Source organism: Musca domestica, unplaced genomic scaffold, assembly GCF_030504385.1.
Source record: "Musca domestica strain aabys unplaced genomic scaffold, Musca_domestica.polishedcontigs.V.1.1 5, whole genome shotgun sequence".
Taxonomy (NCBI): domain Eukaryota; kingdom Metazoa; phylum Arthropoda; class Insecta; order Diptera; family Muscidae; genus Musca; species Musca domestica.
In genome coordinates this window covers 1,389,932-1,403,453 of record NW_026712346.1, presented here as the reverse complement: position 1 = coordinate 1,403,453, position 13,522 = coordinate 1,389,932, and the positions used below count along the sequence as shown (strand labels likewise).

Genomic DNA, 13,522 nt, shown 5'->3' with positions numbered 1-13,522 from the left:
TTACACATGTTTTCAATGTAGTTTAAGCGAGAGTAAACAGATTCAAAATCTTTCTTCATATTTGCAATTTCGACTTTAGACTCCTTAAATAGACGGTAAAAGTCAACCTCCAAGGACCTACAATTTATGCACGCCCAGCGAAGTCCAATTTTTTCTATTGGTTATTACATCAAATTGTCTACCAGTAAAACCCACACATTTAAATTGGCCATGATTTTCACATAGCCAACAAGTAATAAAGGGTTCATTTTCATTAGTAATTTTACAAATTTGTATAAACAGGCCATTGTGCAAAACTTCAAAAAATTATTTTAATGCCTCAAAGTATGCTTTAGATTGTAAATGTTAATATTAGAATTTGGAATTGGGAAAAAAAAACAAGAACAAATCACAAAGGGGAAAGAAACGAAATAGACTGTGACGACGTGTTTTCACTTTGAAGCTGGGGTAGGTTCAGCGGGGGCCAGAGTCGTCACAAAAATTTATTTGTTAGGACATAAAGAGAGAGAGAGCGAAGCAAAAATATTTTCTTAAAACGTTATAAATTTATTTCCTTAAATAACACTAAACACTACACTAAACACAATAAAATCACGTTCAGAACTTTTTACGAAGAACACTAAATCACAAAGTTCAGTCGAAATGTTAATAAACGGGTAGCAGTGGTGGCAGCTTGGCACAGCGGCGGCCCGATGAATAGGCGAGCGACGAATAGAGTGGCGGCAGCTTGGCACAGCGGCGGCCCGATGAATAGGCGAGCGACGAATAGGGTGGCGGCGGCTTTGGCACAGCGGCGGCCCGATGAATACGTCAGCGGCGAGTAGTAGTGGCGGCAGCTTGGCACAGCGGCGGCCCGATGAATAGGCGAGCGACGAATAGGGTGGCGGCGGCTGTGGCACAGCGGCGGCCCGATGAATACGTCAGCGGCGAGTAGTAGTGGCGGCAGCTTGGCACAGCGGCGGCCCGATGAATAGGCGAGCGACGAATAGGGTGGCGGCGGCTTTGGCACAGTGGCGGCCCGATGAATACGTCAGCGGCGAGTAGTAGTGGCGGCAGCTTGGCACAGCGGCGGCCCGATGAATAGGCGAGCGACGAATAGGGTGGCGGCGGCTTTGGCACAGCGGCGGCCCGATGAATACGTCAGCGGCGAGTAGTAGTGGCGGCAGCTTGGCACAGCGGCGGCCCGATGAATAGGCGAGCGACGAATAGGGTGGCGGCGGCTTTGGCACAGCGGCGGCCCGATGAATAGGCGAGCGGCGAATAGGGTGGCGGCGGCTTTGGCACAGCGGCGGCCCGATGAATAGGCGAGCGGCGAATAGGGTGGCGGCGGCTTTGGCACAGCGGCGGCCCGATGAATACGTCAGCGGCGAGTAGTAGTGGCGGCAGCTTGGCACAGCGGCGGCCCGATGAATACGCGCACGACGAATCGGGTGGCGGCAGCTTTGGCACAGCAGCAGCCCGATGAGTACGTCAGTCGCCGTCAACGCAGCCCGAAGAATAGGGAGTATTGCTACAGCCCTCACTCGACCCTGCGTTCAGTCGCCGTCAACGCAGCCCGAAGAATAGGGAGTATTGCTACAACCCTCACTTGACCCTGCGTTCAGTCGCCGTCAACGCAGCCCGAAGAATAGGGAGTATTGCTACAACCCTCACTTGACCCTGCGTTCAGTCGCCGTCAACGCAGCCCGAAGAATAGGGAGTATTGCTACAACCCTCACTTGACCCTGCGTTCAGTCGCCGTCAACGCAGCCCGAAGAATAGGGAGTATTGCTACAACCCTCACTTGACCCTGCGTTCAGTCGCCGTCAACGCAGCCCGAAGAATAGGGAGTATTGCTACAACCCTCACTTGACCCTGCGTTCAGTCGCCGTCAACGCAGCCCGAAGAATAGGGAGTATTGCTACAACCCTCACTTGACCCTGCGTTCAGTCGCCGTCAACGCAGCCCGAAGAATAGGGAGTATTGCTACAACCCTCACTTGACCCTGCGTTCAGTCGCCGTCAACGCAGCCCGAAGAATAGGGAGTATTGCTACAACCCTCACTTGACCCTGCGTTCAGTCGCCGTCAACGCAGCCCGAAGAATAGGGAGTATTGCTACAACCCTCACTTGACCCTGCGTTCAGTCCAGTCCAGTCACCACAAATAGTCAAGGCTTATTGTTTGGCTTACTAAGACTCAATTCAACCGAGGTTGCGCGCCTTTTCTTCCTCCCAATCACACTTGACTTACCAGCCATCAACAGAAGACTGATCCCGATTGGGTGAAATGCGTCTCCTTTTATACCTTTTTGGCTGGACAACGATTGTTGTTTTCTCATGACAGCAGCTGATCCCAATCTGACAGTTTTGCGTAGTTCCGCCATTTGCCACCAGGGGTTCCAATGTTGTATTTTAAGTATACTTCTTTCTACTAGGGAACAATAATAATGTACCCCAAAAACGAAAGCATGACTTTTGGGCGTTACATGGCATCTCTTCCTCCCTCTGATTTTTGATTCCTTGATTTGCTTTCTCTATTGCTATTGGGTTTCAATAGCCAGGAAGCCCTAGGGTGTTATGTAACCTTTTATTTCTCCGACATGGGCACTTTGGTTCGACTATATCTCGGTCGAATAGGAAGGTATGTTAGAGACCAATTGCAGAAGTTCGGAGAGATACCTTCACTACCCCGTCTGCTGATATTATTATGCGGTACTGCTTGCCATCTTGTTTAACAATTCGCTTCAGTTTGTGTCCCTTTTTCCAATTGTTTTTAAACTTCTCGATACGGCTTTGTAGGTTTTCGGGATAATTTGGCAGTTCGAGAAATGTGTTATTGTTCACGGGATTGTCTGTCGAGGACGATGGCGTTGACTCAGTTGGGATTTCAGTGACTGGCAATTTGATTGTACTTGGTGTGCTATTATTCTCCTTCGCCCGTTTGAATTTTTTTCGTGTTGGGGCTATCTTGCTCCATCGTGATGTTGAAATTTTGAGAATTGCGATGGTCTTTGAAGTATGGGCTTATATTAGGACACTGATTAGTTTGGGTATTGTCAATTTAATGTCTAAAAATAAAGTAAGAAATTATAATGAAATGGCATCACATAAACGTAAGTGGAACTACAATCAACATTCTACTTCTATGTCTACAATTTAATTTTGTTCTTCATAAAAAGGCTTAATTTCACTTAAGTGTGCGACGCGGGTGATGTTGTCTTTTCCTCGGACTACAACGATTACTGGAGATTGGAATTTTTGTACGACAAACGGCCCTCCGTATTTGGGCGCTAGTTTGGCGGCGAAATTTTCGACGGCCTTCGACTGAGGATGTAGACGAACTAGAACTTGCTCCCCAATCTTTGGTTTCCAAACTCGTCGTCTAAGGTTGTACTGTCTCCGCTGGTTTTGAGATGCTTTTGCCAAGTTTCGACGCACTATCTTAAATATTTCTTTCAACTCCTGGGCCCGGTCTTCTGGTAAGACTATTCTAGCACCAGTTCCTGTTGTGAGCTGATCATATAATGCCTGGGGCAGTCGCGGTTCTCTTCCTTGTGTCAGGTATGCCGGCGAATATCCAGTGGATTCTGATGCACTAGTGTTTATGGCTAACATTATTTCGGGCAGCATATCGTCCCATGTATTATGTTGTTTCGAAACTTGTGCTATCATTGTTTTCACTGTCCGATTTGTCCTTTCAGTAGGGTTCTCTTGCGGGGTGTAAGGAGCCGTAAGTTGATGCTTTATACCCATTTCTGCTAGGAATTTTTCGAATTGGTTGCTAGTGAATTGGGTTCCGTTATCGGTTATCAATATTTTTGGAACCCCATATCTAGAAATAATTCTTTCTCTGCATGCCTTTATTAATCCCTCTGTCGTAGCCTTCCGCAATGGAACCAACTCCGTCCATTTTGAGAATCTATCCATAATAACGAGTAGCATTGAGTTACCGTGCTTAGATCGCGGTAGGGGTCCTACGAAGTCCGCACAAATAGTGGCCCATGGTTCCTCCGGGATTCTTATCAACATTTCCCCTGCTGGTTTCTGTTGGCTGACTTTATATTTTTGGCAACATTCGCACTGCTGGACATAACGTTTGATGTCCTGGAACATACCAGGCCAAAAATATCGGTTCGCCACCTTGTTGCTAGTCTTTCGCACTCCCAAATGACCTCCGGTGACACTGTCATGATTTTCTCTAAGGACCTGAATCCTTGATCCGGTGGGCACACACAGCTTCCATGGTGTGCAATCTTCATCGTTTATTTGCTTGGGAAGATGTCGATAAACATTTCCCTCAATGATTGTATAGTCTGGATACTTCTTCGGATTCTTGGTTATGGTTTCCTTCAACTTTTCTAGCCATGGGCACGGACTGGTGTCATAGTTTACTGTGGCTAGGTCTAACGTTTCCAAAGGTGTTCTCGAAAGCGCATCCGCCACAACGTTCTGTTTTCCTCTGCGGTATCTGATCAAAAAATTATATTGCTGTAGCTCGAGAGCCCAACGTGCGAGTCGACCTGTAGGGCTTTCAATAGAATTTAACCATTTTAGGGCCAAATGATCGGTAATAACTATAAACTGGTAACCCTCTAAATAGGGTCTCATGTGTCTGATGCCCCACAGTATGGCTAGACATTCCTTTTCAGTCGCTGAGTAGTTCTTTTCAGCCTGTTTTAAATGTCTGCTGGCGTAGGCTATGACACGTTCCACGTTATCTAACTCCTGTGTTAGAACTGCTCCAAGGCCATAGTTGCTGGCATCAGTTTGCAATATGAACGTCTTTGTGAAATCCGGACAAGCCAGAACGGGGGCTTCAGTTAACTTTGCTTTTAGGTCTGAGAATGCTTCTTGTTGTTCGGGACCCCATTTCCAATGTTTTCCCTTTTTAAGAAGACTAGTCAATGGTTGTGAAATTGTTGCAAACTGTGGGACAAATCTTCGGTACCAAGATGCTACTCCAAGAAATCTTCGTACCTCCTTTACCGATGTTGGAGGTTTCATTTCCACTATTGCGGCAACTTTATCTGGATCCGTCTTTATTCCCTCGCTACTCACAACATGGCCTAAATACTTCGTTTCTTTTCTGAAAAATTCGCATTTCTCAATGTTTATTCTCAGGTTAGCTGATCGCAATCTTCTGAACACTTCTCTCAAGTTCCGCAAGTGTTCCTCAAACGTTTTTCCAATGACGATGATATCGTCAAGGTATGCAAAAGCGTGGGGGTCCATTTCAGGCCCAATCACACTATCTAATGCCCGTTGGAAGGTTGCCGGTGCTGAATGCAAACCGAAAGGCATCACTTTCCACTGATATAGACCTTTACCAGCTACCGCAAAGGCCGTGTATTTTCTGCTCTCCTTCGCCATCGGTATTTGCCAATATCCGTCTTTAAGGTCCAGGCTACTCACGTATTTGGCATCCCGTAGTCGATTCAGTATTGTGTCGATGCGGGGTAAAGGGTAGGCATCTGGAACAGAACGTTTATTCAATTGGCGAAAATCCATACAAGTTCTCCAATTCCCATTTTTCTTTCTGACTAATGTGATGGGGAAACAGTATGGGCTTGTAGACGGCTCTATACATCCTCGTTCTTCGAGCTTTCTCACTTCGGCATTAATCACGGCTTGCATTGCAGGATTTCGCGGAGCATATCTTAATTTAATGGGTCGATCGTCGGTCATTACAATCTTATGTTCAGCTATTGACGATAGGCCATTTAATTGTTGGAACTTAGGGAGTTCCTGTGCCAGAAAATTTTCAACGATCTCACATTGCGTTTTACTCAATTCATCGTTTAAGAATTTAGGTCTGGGGGATACATTATTCGTAGCTGTCATTGTATCTATTACCTCTTTTGATGGGGTTTCCTCTCCTATAGCCACGGTACAATGCTCCGTTGATGTGGTTGGCTTACTTAATTTGACACTTATACCGGCGCAGTGAATGGTCGTGTGGAACTGTTTTAGAAATTCCAATCCCAATATGATGTTTTCCTTGAATTGCGGCATGATGAGAAATGTAACATCTGAGCTTTGGTTTCCAAATGTAACAGGTAACACTGTTGATCTTGTGATGTTCACCGTGGTGCCGTCTGCGAGGATAACATTTGCCTCATGCCGTGAATAAGTAAACCTTTTCTTGATTTTTTCCGCAAATTCTCTTTTTATAAAACAGCTAGTGGCACCAGTGTCGACAGTTGCTTTAATAGCTTTCCCCTCTATTAAGACAGTTGCAGTAAGGCGATATTCTTCACATTGCAATGATGTAATATTCTGGTTACTCTTCTTTGCCGGGGGTTCATCCTGCTGCGTTTCTGGATTGGATGAGCTTTCGTTTAGCACTTGGTCACCTTGATTGGTGCAATACAGGTTATTTCTAGAGTTGTCCGCACGTCGATTATAGTTTTGTTGATTTCGAGGCTGTTCTGACCGAGAATTATTTGGTATGCTTTCGAGTTCGTCTGCCAAGGAGATCAATTCCGAAAGTGTGGTAAAGTCTTTACGGCGAATGTACCATTGATAATCCGAATGCGCGTTTCTAAAAATTCGTTCCAATTTTTGTTCTTCGGTCATATTGGTGTGCTGCATAAGATGCTGTATAGAGAGTACATATTCCTTAAACGGCTCCTTATTACGCTGGATCCTTCTCCTAATTTCATCCTCCAATTTCTCAAAGTATCTCGGTGGCAAAAAGAATTTCAGAAAATCACTCTTAAATTCGTTCCAGGTAGTCCAGTGTCGGTTGTTGTTCCTTAGCCAGATTAAAGCTTTACCTCGTAACAACTCTGGCATTACTTTAATTATTTGATTCAATTCCACGATGTACATTTCAGCCATTTCTTCTACACGTTCTACGAATCCAATAGGGTCCATTCCATTTTCAAAAGTAATATTCCATTTTCGGATTTGGTCGAGAATTACGAGTAACGACGAATTATTGGATGGCTTGGGCGGAGAATCTTTTTGAAATCCATATTCGGGGTTTGTTGGCGACATCTTCTGTACTTTTTGATCGTTTGTTACCCCTGTGCTTGACTCTCCATGTGACCTTTCCGCGGAAATGTGGGGAAGGGCGTACTCTGTTTTTATTGGGGATAATACTATTGCTTCTGCTCCACACGGTGTTACGGTTATAAGGGGTTGTTTTGTGACGGCTCGCAATGTCGGCGATTTGGTCGGACTGGTACTTTCATGTTTGTTCTGCAACTCTATAAGCCGTCTGTATACATCGGCTTCATGGTCGTTGTGGAGAAATTTAGCCCATCTTTTTCGGAGATCGTCCACTTTTCCAACTGGATCAAGATTGAATTCAGTAAGATATGTTACCAAGTCTTCTTGCTTTAGCATATAGGCCCAGGAGACCTTCAACATTGTCTTTTCGTTTGACATTTTTTTTTTTTTTTTTTTTTTTTAACTGTTTTTTTTTTTCACTGGGTTTTCATCTGTATTTGTCTAATTATTGTTCACTCATTTATTTATTCTTTCTCTCTTTTATGGTCCCTGCTCGGGCGCCATTGTGACGACGTGTTTTCACTTTGAAGCTGGGGTAGGTTCAGCGGGGGCCAGAGTCGTCACAAAAATTTATTTGTTAGGACATAAAGAGAGAGAGAGCGAAGCAAAAATATTTTCTTAAAACGTTATAAATTTATTTCCTTAAATAACACTAAACACTACACTAAACACAATAAAATCACGTTCAGAACTTTTTACGAAGAACACTAAATCACAAAGTTCAGTCGAAATGTTAATAAACGGGTAGCAGTGGTGGCAGCTTGGCACAGCGGCGGCCCGATGAATAGGCGAGCGACGAATAGAGTGGCGGCAGCTTGGCACAGCGGCGGCCCGATGAATAGGCGAGCGACGAATAGGGTGGCGGCGGCTTTGGCACAGCGGCGGCCCGATGAATACGTCAGCGGCGAGTAGTAGTGGCGGCAGCTTGGCACAGCGGCGGCCCGATGAATAGGCGAGCGACGAATAGGGTGGCGGCGGCTGTGGCACAGCGGCGGCCCGATGAATACGTCAGCGGCGAGTAGTAGTGGCGGCAGCTTGGCACAGCGGCGGCCCGATGAATAGGCGAGCGACGAATAGGGTGGCGGCGGCTTTGGCACAGTGGCGGCCCGATGAATACGTCAGCGGCGAGTAGTAGTGGCGGCAGCTTGGCACAGCGGCGGCCCGATGAATAGGCGAGCGACGAATAGGGTGGCGGCGGCTTTGGCACAGCGGCGGCCCGATGAATACGTCAGCGGCGAGTAGTAGTGGCGGCAGCTTGGCACAGCGGCGGCCCGATGAATAGGCGAGCGACGAATAGGGTGGCGGCGGCTTTGGCACAGCGGCGGCCCGATGAATAGGCGAGCGGCGAATAGGGTGGCGGCGGCTTTGGCACAGCGGCGGCCCGATGAATAGGCGAGCGGCGAATAGGGTGGCGGCGGCTTTGGCACAGCGGCGGCCCGATGAATACGTCAGCGGCGAGTAGTAGTGGCGGCAGCTTGGCACAGCGGCGGCCCGATGAATACGCGCACGACGAATCGGGTGGCGGCAGCTTTGGCACAGCAGCAGCCCGATGAGTACGTCAGTCGCCGTCAACGCAGCCCGAAGAATAGGGAGTATTGCTACAGCCCTCACTCGACCCTGCGTTCAGTCGCCGTCAACGCAGCCCGAAGAATAGGGAGTATTGCTACAACCCTCACTTGACCCTGCGTTCAGTCGCCGTCAACGCAGCCCGAAGAATAGGGAGTATTGCTACAACCCTCACTTGACCCTGCGTTCAGTCGCCGTCAACGCAGCCCGAAGAATAGGGAGTATTGCTACAACCCTCACTTGACCCTGCGTTCAGTCGCCGTCAACGCAGCCCGAAGAATAGGGAGTATTGCTACAACCCTCACTTGACCCTGCGTTCAGTCGCCGTCAACGCAGCCCGAAGAATAGGGAGTATTGCTACAACCCTCACTTGACCCTGCGTTCAGTCGCCGTCAACGCAGCCCGAAGAATAGGGAGTATTGCTACAACCCTCACTTGACCCTGCGTTCAGTCGCCGTCAACGCAGCCCGAAGAATAGGGAGTATTGCTACAACCCTCACTTGACCCTGCGTTCAGTCGCCGTCAACGCAGCCCGAAGAATAGGGAGTATTGCTACAACCCTCACTTGACCCTGCGTTCAGTCGCCGTCAACGCAGCCCGAAGAATAGGGAGTATTGCTACAACCCTCACTTGACCCTGCGTTCAGTCCAGTCCAGTCACCACAAATAGTCAAGGCTTATTGTTTGGCTTACTAAGACTCAATTCAACCGAGGTTGCGCGCCTTTTCTTCCTCCCAATCACACTTGACTTACCAGCCATCAACAGAAGACTGATCCCGATTGGGTGAAATGCGTCTCCTTTTATACCTTTTTGGCTGGACAACGATTGTTGTTTTCTCATGACAGCAGCTGATCCCAATCTGACAGTTTTGCGTAGTTCCGCCATTTGCCACCAGGGGTTCCAATGTTGTATTTTAAGTATACTTCTTTCTACTAGGGAACAATAATAATGTACCCCAAAAACGAAAGCATGACTTTTGGGCGTTACAAGACGTAAACAGCAAAAGTAAAACAAAAAGATGAGAAGGTGCAAAAACATATTTAAACTCTGTACTTCACAATGCACGTATAATTTCGATTATATTAATAAGAACTGTTAGTATTTCACTGCACAAAAAGAACAATAAATAATAATATATGTAAAATTATTTAATCGCTATTTTGACACAAATAAAACACAACTATACACGACAAGAGTTGCCAGACTTTTCTCAAAACTTTACTTAATTTTGGATATTGTAATTCCCTTTCAAGTCCTTTGCTTTGGCTCAACAATTGCGTACTAATTGTTTGTTTTCAAATCACTGACATTCCCCCGTAAATAGGACACAATTTGCAAAAACTCTTTTCTTTGAAATTTGTTTTAGGCTATGGCTTTCAAACTGTAGCCATCGAATTTTTTGTTTTCATGTCGAATACTCTCAACTCACTCTTAGTGTTATTCTCAGAGCCAACAGCAAACAACCGTTAAGTTAAGAACATCTCTTTAAATTAAAATTGTATGCATGAGATGTATGGGATGAGAGTTGTTTTGTTCCCTCTCTCATCACTCTCTGCTGTGTTTTCCAATATTCACTATATGGATTTCTGTATCACCTGTTGCTGGCCAGATTGCGATGTCTGTGCTGAAGTAGTTGCCGTAAGGGTGCCCTTGCGGAAGTTGGTCTGGTTTCCTTTCTCCTAAGAGAGGGAGTCGATGAACTCGCTTCGCTCGTAGGATTGGAAGAAACTCTTAAAGTTTTACCACTCCTTAGAGTTGGAGAAGATATATTCGCTGCACAGGAAGGATTAGTAAGACCTGCGACAACATTTGCTACGGCAGTTGGGTTTAGTATACACACTTCGGACACAACAGCAGCATACGAATTCACCCCAAAAGTTTCCATATCGCAATTAGTAGAAACCGGCGGGGGTACACTGACTGAACCGTTTAGAACATTTGAAGCCACGACTCCATAGAATGCCGTCTACGCTTCGGTTCAGTGGTTCGGTTCAAGTGGAGAAGACAGTAACTCATCCAATATAGGAAATTTTTCAAAAATTGAATTAAAACGAGAAACTCTTACACTTATTTCAGAAGAAATATCCCTTGCGAAATTATAAAATTCTACACTTATATGACGACATTTTATACAATACCTTAGTTCGTTATATTCTAAATTGAGTGCATCAGCTATTTTTGCATGAATTCCTACGCAAATAGCATGTTACCGTTTGAGGTACAACCAACACTCAATTGCTTTATCGGAGTCTGTGGAATATCGGATTGGTACAATTATCATACGAGCAGAACATTTTAGATATGTTAAAATAATTAATTATAAAGCAGTAAAGAAACAAAAAATTATTAATCAGCAATAAAATATTTTATTCTATAGACTTAACAATCAATGCCGCGTAATTTTCTTAAAATTGCACGATGACAATTCTGTTTATGAAATACACTAAAGAGTAAAACAAAAAGGATAGAAAAACAAAATAACAAAAGCTAGTTCAAAATGGAAATGGAAATATTTACAAGAAGATTATTTTGCAAGTAACACAAAACACTTAAACACCAATAAGTACTTTATGAAATATGTATACTTATCAGGAGATTAATTTATATTTAAGCACAATTATCTTAAAATAACCGCAAATTAAAAAAATGAGCACAGGTAAAATTATAAACTTTCACACAACGGGGTTGCCAGAAAAGATATCCGACTATATGGATATTTTCTTAGGAATTAACTTCGAACGGTTTGTTAATTATATGGTGTTATGCACTTTTTATGAAATTGTGAAAACAGGTGTACCTACTTTATTAAGGAATATGTTTAGTTTTGCTATGTCCTCGAGAAGTATTCAGATATTTATACCTAGAATATACAATTCTACTTTTAAGAGATCGTTTGTAATACGAGTTGCCCGTGTATGGGATTATTTGCCTACTGAACTGAGAATATTTTCACCGACTAATAATGCTTTCCGTTTAAAATGTATAGGCCACCTTCATAATTCCAATCTCCATTTTATCTAATGTATATTATTAGTTTGTTTGCTAAAAACAGTAAATGTTTTTAGTACTTTTACTTTTGAGATATGTATGTACACTTATTTAAGGCTTGTTGTTTTGTTGCTATCACGCCCTTTATTTGTTATTAATATTAATATTTTTTTAATTTTTTTTGTGCAGTTATGGCTGGGGAGCCAAATATATTGACTCAGTTATAATTAGTTTTAAGTTATTAATTTCTACTTGGAGCATAATTACGTTATTAATACTAGTCATTGGCCTTGGAGGTTTTAGTATTTTGGTATGAAATGAATAAATAATAATATATTGTGTGTAGTAAAACCCGTTGTTTCATTTCCTTTACCGTATTCACTACGATACAGTCCATGTTGCTAAGTTCTATGTAATGGCCGTCGGGATAATATACAGTCAGTTCTTTTTTTTTAAATTTATTGTCTTGAATTTCTATCATAAGTTCACCTACATTATTCACTTTGAGATTGCCCACTTTCCTATAAAGTTGATGTGGCTCAATGGTTTCCTTAATCAGCTGCCAATTATCTGGGTCCGGTATGTTGATTATAGCGTTTTTTGCTTGCCCTTGCATAGTTCTGTATAATATCGTCCTCACTGTTCCTTTGTAGTGTTTTCGTTGTGGATGGTTGACAACAAATATTCGATGCTTCTGAAAAATTAGTTTATTGATGCTTCGCCAGTCCCGGTGAATATTGGTAGATTATTTATTGTATTCCTGAGGGTTTCCTTGTGGCTAGTATATACACAATTTCTAAGCGGTAAATATGCTTGTCTCATATATTCTAGTTGCTACTCCCGTCTGGCTAGCTCTTCTACCAATTCCGGTTGTTCATCAATTCTTCTTGAATCAAAGGCTTGTTGCCGTCTTTGTTTGTTGAAAATAGTTTTTAAAAGTTTGTGTTTTGTGGTGGTTCACTCGATTTTCTAAGTTTTCGCTTCACAGTTTCTTGTGGCGATGCACTGGATTTTATTTTTTAACTGTTCACTTCACGCTTGTCTCAACTTTTATTTTTTTATAACTTACTAGTGGCGATTCACTTGATTTCTAAGTGTTTATTCCACTTTTTCTATAATTTATTGTCCTTTTCCTCCTTTTTTGTTTAAAAGGTTCGTATTACTGAATCTTTTAGTTTTTATAAAAGATCCTACCGACTGCGCCAAATAAATAATTGTGCGATACCGAAATGTTTTTTTTTTTTTTTTTTTTTTAACAAGTTAAAAAGCAGTAAGTTCGGCCGGGCCGAACTTTTAATACCCTCCACCATTTGCAACGAATTTGGAAATTTTTAAAAAATAAAATCCTTAAAAAATTCTGTTAAAATTTTAAAAATACCGAATATAGCCGTTATATTGGGGTCTATACGACGTGGACATACATAGGCATTGTTTGCCATAAGCCATTACCATATTCAAATTCGAAACTTGAAATAAACGGTGAATAATGTAGCTAAAATCATCAAAATCTATATATATAAATGTAAGTTGTGTTAGTTACTACGCTTATAACTCAAGATCCGCTGATCCGATTTTAACGATTCATACAAATTCGGAATTGTCTCTTTTCCGAAAAGGATAATATTCAAAAAAATCGTGTAAAAATGTGATATATTAAAATTTTCATTTTGACTTTTGAAATGTACAATAGTAATGTTTTATTTTGCATGATTTTTTTTCATTTTGACTTACTTTTTTCTAATGTACATTTGTAGTGTTTTTTTTATATTTTTTTTTTTTAATTCGAATATTAATACCAATTTATTTAATTGACTTGATTTCTTGAGAACTGAAATTGATGGCGGGTTGCATGGAAGTCAGTCAAATGATATCGAAATAACTTATCGCGGTTAGACCAATGTTAAAAGATAATTACTTTTTCAAAATCGCTAAAAAACACGATAAAAGAGATCTCATGGCAAAAATTCTCAAATCG

General features: G+C 42.9%; 1 protein-coding gene across 3 annotated transcripts in view; it reads left to right on the top strand.

The window, feature by feature from the left end:
- LOC101890066 (E3 ubiquitin-protein ligase MIB2-like) overlaps positions 1–13,522 on the top strand; it is a 305,563-nt gene that overhangs the window by 10,629 nt on the left and 281,412 nt on the right. The window lies entirely within an intron of this gene.